At 36.2% G+C, this 11,559-nt stretch overlaps 2 long non-coding RNA genes across 3 annotated transcripts; one reads left to right on the forward strand and one right to left on the reverse strand.

The window, feature by feature from the left end:
* Positions 1 to 1,114: 1,114 nt before the first annotated feature.
* Positions 1,115 to 3,341, forward strand: LOC123718325. Its single transcript, XR_006755001.1, has 4 exons — positions 1,115 to 1,503; positions 1,864 to 1,967; positions 2,285 to 2,437; positions 3,057 to 3,341. It is a non-coding gene; the product is annotated as an uncharacterized LOC123718325 (long non-coding RNA).
* Positions 3,342 to 6,187: 2,846 nt separating this feature from the next.
* On the reverse strand, positions 6,188 to 7,837 carry LOC123718319. 2 transcript variants are annotated; one of them, XR_006754994.1, is made up of 2 exons: positions 7,055 to 7,837; positions 6,188 to 6,421 (listed from the first exon to the last, which is right to left on the reverse strand). It is a non-coding gene; the product is annotated as an uncharacterized LOC123718319 (long non-coding RNA). The 2 variants fall into 2 exon arrangements; XR_006754995.1 differs by lacking the exon at positions 7,055 to 7,837 and adding an exon at positions 6,656 to 6,863.
* Between the last annotated feature and the right edge of the window lie 3,722 nt (positions 7,838 to 11,559).

Raw genomic sequence — 11,559 nt, forward strand, 5'->3', positions numbered from 1 at the left:
TTTACTCGAAAGAGTTTATTGTCGTCCTATTTTTACCATAAGGAACATGAATTATCACATTGGAATGATCTTTATTTCTGTTTCCGGAATAATCATCACCATCATCTATTCTCAGAATAGAGAAGTACTAGCAAATAACAGAAAACAATATTTTAATATAAAATTTAAACAGGTATTCCAATATTCTAAACTAAAACTTTTCCTTAAGATGTGACAAGTGTTGCCTGCCATTATTTACATATTCAAACTCCAACATATACTGTGCGGCATTGCACAAGTTTTATATCAGGCGCATTTTAAATTATAATTGTAAGGTGGGGCGACATGCACCATCACTTCTAATAGTACTTGACCCGCGATAGGTCGTGTAAAGAAATAATACAAATTTTACAAGAAGTCTAAAGAGTTTCATTTACCGGCCCAGTCATCCCCTAAAGAATGAACATGGTGGCCCATGAGGGGAACAAAGAAGAAATAGAATATTAATCAAGAATTAATCAACCGAGCAGTGCAGTGCAGCTAAACTGCCACATCGAGAGATTTAACCAAAAGTTAAGTTACTTGTCATTTTCTTTTGTGTTCCGAACTGTGTCCTTAATTTAATTATTTGTGCAAATAAGTATTTTATTTTCTAATCTTTTAAAGTAGTGAGGTTAAGTAATTGGTTAAAATTATTTGTAAATTTTCATAGCGGGTACATGTAGGAAAAAATTGGTATTATTTTTAGTGTAGTTTTCATCTTTTGATTTTGTTATTTAACATTCAATTAGATACTAAAGACACGGAGATATACATTATTATTTTTTACATATTTTTACATATATATGTCTAAGTATTTCGTGTAATAGTTCGTAAGAACTAAATAGGTATCTATATTGTATATAGCATTGCACCGGCCGGGAGCCGTGAGAAAGCAACGAAAGCATTGCGTGGCAGGTACCATTGAAACGATCAACGTGAGCCAATTTAATTTAATTTACCAAGGGCAGCGAGTTCAAAGCTACAAATGGAAATTGTGACGTTGATTATGAATACAATAATTCTCTTCATCAATATCACGTCAATTGTCATACATATTCTGCTATAATGTATTTATCCAACTGTTTTAAAACAGTTTAAATTAAACTACTACGTAGTGTATTACATTGTGGTATTGTTTCATAGAGGAATTTTCGATTTGATATTTCTATGATCCAACTAGAAGTGGTCAATGGGAACAAATCTTAATGTAATTTTGTAGTAAATACTAAGGCATTAATATCTATTAAAGAAAATACATTTAACTGTGTGCTCAAGTAAACCAAAGATATCTGGTAATTTCAGAAACCAACTCTGGAGTGAAGATGAAGAATCAATTGTATTGGATCCAGATAACGAGCTGTGGGGTGGGGTTTCTTTGATAAGCAACCTCATAATCAGGCCAAATGCTCCATGTGTGATGAACGGCTTAGGCGGGATGCACTGTACAAACATTTTAAAGAAAAACATTCTAAAATCTCCGAGGTAATTTATTTCTATTGATGTTACTTAAACTCACTCTCAGACGTAATCTTGACGTTCATCCACAGCAAAATATCAACATAAACATGAACTAGATGCTTGCGTTATTTAAAACTTATTAAAAGTAGAAATGTGGTTTCCACATTTTCATTGATAAAATCATGGAAACAACTAACAATGTTTCTCTCTTTTCCTTATATTTAATTAAATTGAAATCAAATCCAATTCCAAACATCTTGTTGAAATTAAGTCAAGTCAATCAATACGATTTTTTTGATTTATTTAAATTAATACATTATTTATTTTGGTATATATTCGATGCCTCTAAGGTTTTTAGAGTTTGTTTATTCTTCTTCATTGTAGTGCAACCTAGAGATGACGTTAAGTATATTGAACCGAATAAAAACCAAAGTAAGGACGATGTGGAAATTGAAACTTTGGAAAATATATCACAGGATTACTGAAAGGTATAAGTTCTGAATGTTAGTTTTAAGAATATTTTTCATATAAATTTAATTTCCTAAATAAATCTTCACAATTGTAGGGCGATGTGATACCAGTAATAAATGTAAACAAGAATAATACTAATTAAATTAAATAATACTAATTTCAATTTTTATTTAGTAAAACATTAAGTACATCTTGTATTCTATGTTAACTTTGAACTTTGTTGGCTTTATTTTTAGTGTATGTTACATATAGTTATGTATAATTTTTGTTAGCTGTAGGAATAATAGATAAATCTTCTGTTTAAATCTGTTTCAATCCGGTACAAAATTTCTAGGTGTACCTAGGGCAGCGAGTTCAAAGCTACAAATGGAAATTGTGACGTTGATGACATTGAATGAATGAATACAAAAATTAATTTACATCAGATATAGACAGAGAAGTGGGTGAAAGAAATAAGGAAATTGATCCGCCGGATATAGGACAAGAGGTAAGAATTACTTAATATTTGAACGAAATGCTTCCAGAGTGACCATATAAGGACACTATTGAGCAGAGAGCACGGATCTTTAATTGCTATAGTCCTGACATACTTTTCACTTCATCCACCTTCATGCCAATTAACATGCAGGCTCATCAGTTCTGGGAACGTTTTCCTTCCTCTTTTACTGACAAAGTCTACTCACCTGACCGACTTCATTATCCAGTTCCATTGTATATCCAGATTGTAAACCATTTCTCATTCATCCGTTCTATATGGCCAAATTACATAAGCATTTCATACGATGTACGTACGATGCCTCCAGTATCCTTCGACGTCTTATTAATTTTCTTCCGTTAGCGTAGTAATTTTTTTTCTCACAGTTGTTGCCTGGAAGAGATCGCTCGATAGCGATAAGGCCACCAGTTGCCCTCTTCATTCCATTATATCAACTGTGTTATATTTATTTATGCAATGAAGTGTTAATAAATAAATAAATACTAAATCAAAGATATTATTATTTAAATAGATTATAGTTCCAGTACTTTAATTTATATTATTGGAAGCATAGTTGACACAATGAAGATATGTTTAGATATGAGTTTACACATAATTTTTTTTTTCGAAGAGCGGGAAATCGAAAACTTCGGAACATACGTCACATGCCTACTCAAAACGGTCCCAGAGAATAAAATTAGCGCGAAACTTCAAATGAATATTGTCAATCTAATTATGACAGCTCGGTTACAGGCTCTGCAGATAAATGATTCACCGGTTTTGACAATTAACGAACCATAGATAATACAAATGTAGACGATAATCAGGTTATGCTTTGGGATAGTTAGAGAATATATTTTATTCAATTAATTTAGAGGAATAATTTTTATTCAACATTAAGTGTATATAACTTACCAAACCCAAAATCAGTGGTCCACAGCGAAAAAACACATTTTTGAACAATATTTTCGAAAAAGCAATAAGTAATACATAAACGGTAACTATTTATTTGTAGTTTTTCCTGTCCAAAGCAAAAATCAGTGTTTACATTGTAAAAGACGTTTTGTGTTTCCGTTTGTTCGACTATTCAGAGACGTTATTCCGAAATGTTCCTTACAACCGCTTGAAAATGGCTTGAAAATTATTATACTAAATAATCTTTAAAACGGCCTAGAAAAATATTATACTAAATAAAAATACTAAATCTAGAATACCATTTTTGGTGTGATGGAGACTCAGATACCATGGATTTGGCTGAAAAGCAGTAGCAATATTGTTTTTAAAATCAAATTTTAAAAATCCTATTAATTTCTTAAACTCCGAGTATAATTGTACCGAAAAACCCAATAACCAATTTTTATTCCGGATAGCGACCTCTATGGGGTAGCATAGAAATTCCATATTTACAAAAAAACTGGACTGGATAAACCCCAAAAATTGCTTCAATTAGTTTAATTGTAATCTTGAATTCTTCCTATGATATTACGATGTATTTTTATATTGATTATGAATATTAAAATATTCTAAAGTAAATACTCAATTTGTATACACGGATGTTTTATTAGAACAGATTTTTTTTAATGGTTAATTTGTCTATGGCAGGTTTTTTTTTAACAAATGTACATGAATTAATCATTTTTACTACGCCTATCACATGAGCGCTGTTGTATTTTTCTGTGATAGTACTGACAACACGTCAAGTTTGTAAACTGTTAACATAGTTAGGTCTAAGCTGACGAGTTGGCACTGATCGAAAGAAAATACTTCAAAACTATATTTCTGTGTTTTACTTGAGTAAATTGTATTAATATTATATCGCTCTTAGACATTAAGGCTTTAAATTTATTATTGTTTAATATCCTACATAACCTTTACTTCATTTAATATCTCTGCAGAAGTAACTTGAGTTATTTCTATTTACACGAGATGTCACTGACCAAAAGAAATCTTGTTAAAAGGTGAAGCAATATACATATAGTATACATAGGACCCAGACCTAAAAGGATGTAGGGACACTGTTTTTTTTTTAAATTTATATTACTCGTTATAGTTGTAGTATTGGTGTTAAGTGTTTAGAAATGTTAAATAAAGTGTATTTTAATTTATTTGCTCTTTATTTCGACTGACCCTGACAGGATATTAAAAAAGGAACCTTTAGCCGTTTATAATCAACAATTACAATCACATGGCCATATTTCACGGTCTGGAGCCCTCGGGGCAACAAAGGACCGGAACCCCAAATTATTTTCCAAATGCAATGAAAAAAAAATCAGTCGAGTTATTCAATCAATAATTTATGGTGAAACCAAGTAGATTCTTAAAGTATTTAAAAAAAATTAAATACAGATCTCTGTTAAGATAGTTGAACAATATTATAATGTTTGTACAAAGGTTAAGCGGAAAAATATCAAAAGAAAAATTGTTTATTAGTCGGAGTGTAACAGTATTTTCGTAAAACCAAGAAGAAATACATAAACGAAACCTATTTATTAACAGTTCCACTAATCCAAAGCCAAAAACAGTTAATCTATTGTAAAACGCATTTAATAACAGTATTTTCGTAAAACCAAGGAGAAATACATAAACGAAACCTATTTATAAACAGTTTGACTAATCCAAAGCCAATAACAGTTAATCTATTGAAAAACGCATTTATTAACCGTATTTTCGTAAAACCAAGGAGAAACACGTAAACGGTAGCTATGTATAAATTAAAAGAGTGCAGATTAATTTAATGTTGAGCAATGGATCAATCTATTATAAGATATTATATTGTAATTGAGCACTTTAATCAAAATTAGACTCTCAACCTGAAGGTCGTAGACACCTTGTCTTTAAAAATGTAATCACTTTCCATTACACGGCAGTGATCTATTACTTCTAGCCAGAAAGACTGCCTGTACATCTTTTGTCTACATTTTTAGCCGTCTTAAAAAGGAAGGATGTTTTCAGTTCTGAATGATTTTATCCAGAAATTTCCCTCAAACTCAAACTTATTTTTTATTTTAATTCAAGTTAAGATATGTATCAATATCTCAAGCGAAGCGAGGCGTCATGGTTGTAGTGCATTTGCCTTGAACAAAACTTAGCGAGTAAAATGAATGACATGGATTTTTTTTCCCCTTGATTGAACTGGTAGAAAATTAACATCCTTGGTGTGACGTTCATAAGTCCTAAAAACGACAAAGGACCAAAACCAGAAGCACTTTAAGATGTTGTCATTGGAGAATCGTAGACAAATAATTGATATATCGTTTGCATTTAATTTTGCATTTATTATAATGTATATGTATATAATATACATTATAAAAAATGTGTGTGTGTGTGTGTGTGTTAGCTACGACGCACGATTGGAGTTTACTCCTTACGAACGATAATTATGATATATATCGAATAGAAAAAAAGGGTAAATGTACGCATCTGCTAAAATGATAAGAGAAACAAACATATATCTGTAATTATTCGGATTATTTATATTACTTCAATAAAGCGTATTACATAAAGTATGTTACAAAACAATATAAATAATAATAATAACAATAATAATTGTGTTCAATTTATACAAATCCAATTTTAGAGAGAGAATGAGATGGAATCATTCTTTTACACGTTCAATCCTACAGATATATATGTTTGTCTCTTTCTACGTAACGCCTCAACTTTTCGTGTTACACTTGATTTTACTCCTCATAAAATTTCCGTACCGGGCCTTATAACTCAAATCGTTTCTTAAGGAGTAAACTCCAAAAATGAAATACGTAATACAAAATAATTTTTATTTATTTTCTCCCAGTAAACAAATACTCAATTTTCTTTGAATTTCGAAATATGAACAGAACTGTGGTGCGGTAATTTGAATTTCGAATCACGTCCATTGCTTTGGTGTATTTTTCGAATTTCGAATGAATTGTACTTGATATCAAAAATCTGCTCGAACCACGCCACGCACGTCTCAGTTGTGATTTCGCATAATGGAAATGCGGTTCGTATCAATATCTGTAACAAGAAGTATGTTAAAGTAATATATAATTATATTTATCTTTAAATAAATATATGATAAATAGATATATGAAATATTTTTATCAGCAAAAACGTTCTTTTATGCAAAACTGGACAAGAAGTAGGGGGTGCAGAGACAGCGCCGCCCATGGCAACTCAATGTATGGCTCCCATATATTAAAAAAATATTGAATTTGACGTTTTTGGGTTAAGTACTGACTTTATCCTCACCTTAAGTTTAATGCAGGCTTTTACCACGAATACTGTTCAGAGGAGTTGTTCGGATTAATACAAGCAGCTGAGTTTCATCATCGCACGTCCGTCGTTTCAAAACGGAGCGTTATTTAATGTTGTGGGCACCTCCTCTACGTGGAACCAGCTGCCCACTGCATCATTACCGAACCAATTCGACTTATTCTTAAAAGGCCGGCAACGCAAATGCGAGCCCTCTGGCAATGAGTGTCAATTGGCGGCGGTATCACTTAACATCAGTTGAGCCTCCTACCCGTTTGGAAGTATAGAAGTGAAAAGTGCTTGAGCATCGTTGTGATTTGAAAGTCGATGAAACGAAAAAGCGACAAATACATAAATTCATAAGATAAAACAGAAAGCTGTATTTAAAAAAATTACCTCAAATCTTCAACTGTATCCATTTGCGTGATCCCAGGTCGCCTTTGCTTTAATCACTCTCGATCAGAGTTCCATTTCTCTAAATTAATTGTTAAAATCCTGCGCAGTATCCCAAGAGCTGTTTTAGAAATTTTGATTTTAGTTTAAAGTGGAGGAAGAACGTTGGACTCCTGAGGGAGGGATGATCCTCGACCCGAATGGCAGGCCCTGATAGGTGAGATACAGAAACGAGATTTAGCGCGAACTACCGATAGAGAGTAGAATATTTAAGAGTGATATGTCTATAATGCTTAAGAAGAGAGTTATGAACTCATACTTTATTGCATGGCTAACATATGTATTTCAAACATGGAGATTTACAAATAAAACAATATAAATACATGTCAACGTGACATGGAAAGGAGCATTCTAAACATTAAAAAGGTAGACAAGATAAGACACATAAGAATAAGATCAGAGACCAAAGCAATGGATGCTCTAAGCCACGCCAAAAAACTGAAGTGGAAGTGGAAGTGGGCGGGTCATGTAGCGCGGCTTACAGATCACAGGTGGACGAAATTAGTAAATACATTTTGTTAACTGATTTTGGCCTTGGATTAGATAAACTGTTAATAAATGGCTATTTATGGCCACCGTTTACGTGTTTCTCCTTGGTTTAACGAAAATACTTAGCCAGAGGATGTGTCCACCTCACCCAGTGCGCTGAAATGGAATATTATAATTTATTTGTGTAAAAAAAAATTAATAATTCAAAAATTAAATCCTTTTTTTAACGCGATTTGTTTGACAGATGTAATGACGTGACGCATGCCGAAACTAAAATAAAAGAAATAATATCGCGAAGCCAACCAAATTAAAAATTAGTGCTAATGATCTATAAATCTCACATTTTTTGACTATTTAGTTTGGTCGGGTTCGCGATATTATCACTTGTTGTGTTTCGGAACGCGACATTGCTTGGACATCAGTGAATGCTTGTAATTTAATATGAACTTTATTGAAAATAAAGCAATAAAGTACAAATTAACGCTACATTTTATTTACAAAACGTTTGTATGGGAAAAAGAAAAGGGCTGTTTTAGGGTTTTTCCGAATTAAAAATTATTCGAATTTTTCTCGCCGTAATAACCATCCTAAGACTTCAACGAACATTTAAAAAAAAGAATTAGTACAATTGGTCCAGGCGTTGTAGAGTTATGCGCTTACCAACACATTTTGCGATTCATTTTTATAATATAGATATATACTTTATTAGACAAATACCTGCTATGTGAACTGATAAAGAGACTGAAAATTAATCTCAACATTAACTCATGTAAATGGCGGGAGGGGCATTTTATTTTTAATTTATGTTATTAATATAAATACGTTCTTATATTCAAGTTGGGTCTTTACTTTACAATATTTTTAATACATTTAATCAATATAAAAATAAGAATTTCCAAGGAAGTTATTTCAAGATTACAATTAAACTAAAATCTAAATGAAGAAATTTTATTTTTTCTTTAACAGTTAGTGGTCCCGCGAACTCCGTAATGTTTTTTTTAAATACCTACAAACACATGGAATTTTGCTACGCTAACACACCATATAGCCTGGGCCTATTTCTGTATATTACGTGTAAATGACATGTTTTGAAGCAAAAGGTTTATTTATTTTTACAGTATTAATTTTAAAAAATGTTTGCGTTTACTAGTGTACCCACGTAACAAGTGAAACTTCTTTATGACCTTCTTTTTCGAAAAATGATCTACTATATGCAACTTTACAGAAATTGCTTATATAAAGTGAAATAAGATAAAGTTTAACAAAAGGCTTTTATTATCACAGACATGAATACAAATAATACAATTACTGTTGGCGACTCGTAAATATAAATAGATATAGATTATATGTTAATTTTGGCGACTCTATAATTATAAGATAAATAAGAATATTTTTGGCAGGTCATATGTAGAAATTGAGTATGAGTTATAAGTTTGATGAGAATATTGTTGATAGCTTATAAGTAGAAATTAAGTATGTATTATAAGTTCTATAATTAAAATATGTAAATAATTTAAGTATGAAAAATGGTTAATAAATAAATGAATAAAATGCTTCACCGAACAAAAGGGTCGCATAGCTCTCGTCGCGGTATACCGGCGCAGATGTTTGTAAGCGCAGCTCTCGTCGCGGTATACTGTTCGAGTACTTAAGCTCGGCGAGATCTACGCAAAATTCTCTTTCCTCTCTCCTCTGACTACGAACTGGGACCCACGAATAATCGGCGAAGCAAGAAACAAGATCAAGGCGCAGTTTCATTTCAAGACAACGTCAAACAATTACGCACTATTTTTATTTATTTTATTTATTGAATGGAATCTCGCTGTTGGCCTTAAGGGCCTTTACAGCTCAGGTCGGGCTGTTTTGGCGAGCGTAGCTCGGCCAGAATGGCTTGTTTTCCCGCGGCTAGCGCAAGGGCGTCTCCTGTGAGACTCGAACCATCCAAATCCATCCGCTGGTGCGTTGTTACGCACCAGCGGATTTGGATGGTGTTTAGCCTTGTCAAAGTGGCGTGTGGACGCCAACTTCATCCATTGGGCTATGGTAGGGAGCTCCAGGTCGTGGTGGAGATCGACGTTTCTCACATAGAAGGGCGCACCGGTCACGATTCTCATGAATCGCGACTGAAGCACCTGTAGCCGGTGAATATAGGAAGGGGCACAATGCGCAAAGACTACGCTAGCGTATGTCATGCACGGTCGGATGCATGCCTTGTACAGGGTCACCTTGTGTCTGAGAGACATTTGACTCCTTTTATTTAGGAGGAAATGGAGGCGAGAGAGGACAAAATAGGCCTTCTTGCGAACGGCGGCTATGTGCTTACGGAAAGACATGCCGCTATCAAGCGTGACTCCTAGATATTTGACGGACTTTTGCCATGGGATGGCTTGCCCGTATAGGGTTACCTCTGTCTTGAGGTGAAATTTATCCCTAGCGTTAGCACCGGGGTTGCCCCTGGCAAAGAGAACTGCTACGCTTTTCTCGGGATTTATTTGGAAGCCCCATTTCCGAAACCATTCGCCTAACGACGTGGTAGCGGTCTGGAGTCTGTCCACAATGACACCTCTATCTTTGTGGGTGGTGTAGAGAGCGGTGTCATCGGCATAGAGGGCTAGCTCCACATTGGGAGCCCTAGGGATGTCGCCGGTATACAGCGTGAACAGAAGGGGCGAGAGGACCGAGCCCTGAGGGACTCCGGCCATGATGGGGCGAGGAGACGATAACGTTCCTTCTACGCGATAGCGCATTGAGCGGTCGGACAAGAAGTCGTGTACGATACGCACGAGTCTTAGTGGCACATTAAGGTGGTAGAGCTTGTAAACCAAGCCGTTGTGCCAGACCTTGTCGAAAGCTTTCGCTATGTCGAAGAAGAGCGCACCCGTGGCTCTCGGTTTCAGGGAGCTATTCATCCCGGAGAGGATGTGCTCCGAGATTCGATGGACTTGATGAACGCACGAGTGGGCCGGCTTGAAGCCAAACTGCTCATCGGGAATGAGCCCCTTATCTAGGGCAAAGTCTAGGAGGCGCTTTTTAAGTACCTTCTCGTAAAGCTTGCTAAGCGTATTGAGAAGGCTGATAGGGCGGTAACTGGTGGGGTTATTACGGGGTTTGCCTGGTTTGTGAATACCAATGACAATGGCCTCTTTCCACTGCGCCGGGAAGGTGCAGTTTTCAAGGAGGCAATTGAAAATGGACACTAGTAGGCATATCAGATGGGGCGGGAGGCACCGGAGGACCTTGTTCGAGATGGCGTCGAGACCTGGAGATTTACGAGGCAGTGAACTCTTTATTAGAGTTTTGACCTCGGCGATCGAAGTAGGAGGGAGCGGCTCGGGAGGGAGGGGCAGTGCTACGATGCGTTCGACCTCGCGGTTCCCGTGTTCGACGTGCGCCGGGTCGCTATGATCGAGATACGGGGTGCACTGCTCCACTAGGTTGACGGCTAAGCACTCGGCTTTTTCGTACGGTCTTCTGCCTTTACAGTGCACTCGAGCCTCTCTATGTACTGTATTGCCGTAGTTTTTAATCATTAAAAACTCAAGCAATCGCCGTTGAGGATCCGCCTTGCACCAACTTACGCCGACGCCGAAGCAAAGAAAGCGCTGCGCCTAGTCCGGCCTCCCACCAGCGGGTCTCACCGGAGGATGCGCATGTGCGGACCGAGCTAAGGTGTTCAGGCTGTGCCTGGCAGACTCCGGCTCCAGTTATGGAGCGAAAACCGCGTCGCGATGCGTCCGGCCCGCGTGCCAACGTACGCTCCCGCTCTCGCGGTCGAGCCGCGTTACCGCCGCCGCCGTCGTCGTCGTCGCCGCAAACAACATCGTCGCGTAACCGGTCCTTGAGCGGCTCTCGCTCGCGTAGCGACCGAGCCCCGGGACCCGGAGACGAAAAACCGGGCGAAAAAGCTGTTTTTGGTACACACTTCGCTTCCGACCGCCGACCCGTGCGGACGTCTGCTC

Source organism: Pieris brassicae, chromosome W, assembly GCF_905147105.1.
Source record: "Pieris brassicae chromosome W, ilPieBrab1.1, whole genome shotgun sequence".
In the NCBI taxonomy this organism is placed as follows: domain Eukaryota; kingdom Metazoa; phylum Arthropoda; class Insecta; order Lepidoptera; family Pieridae; genus Pieris; species Pieris brassicae.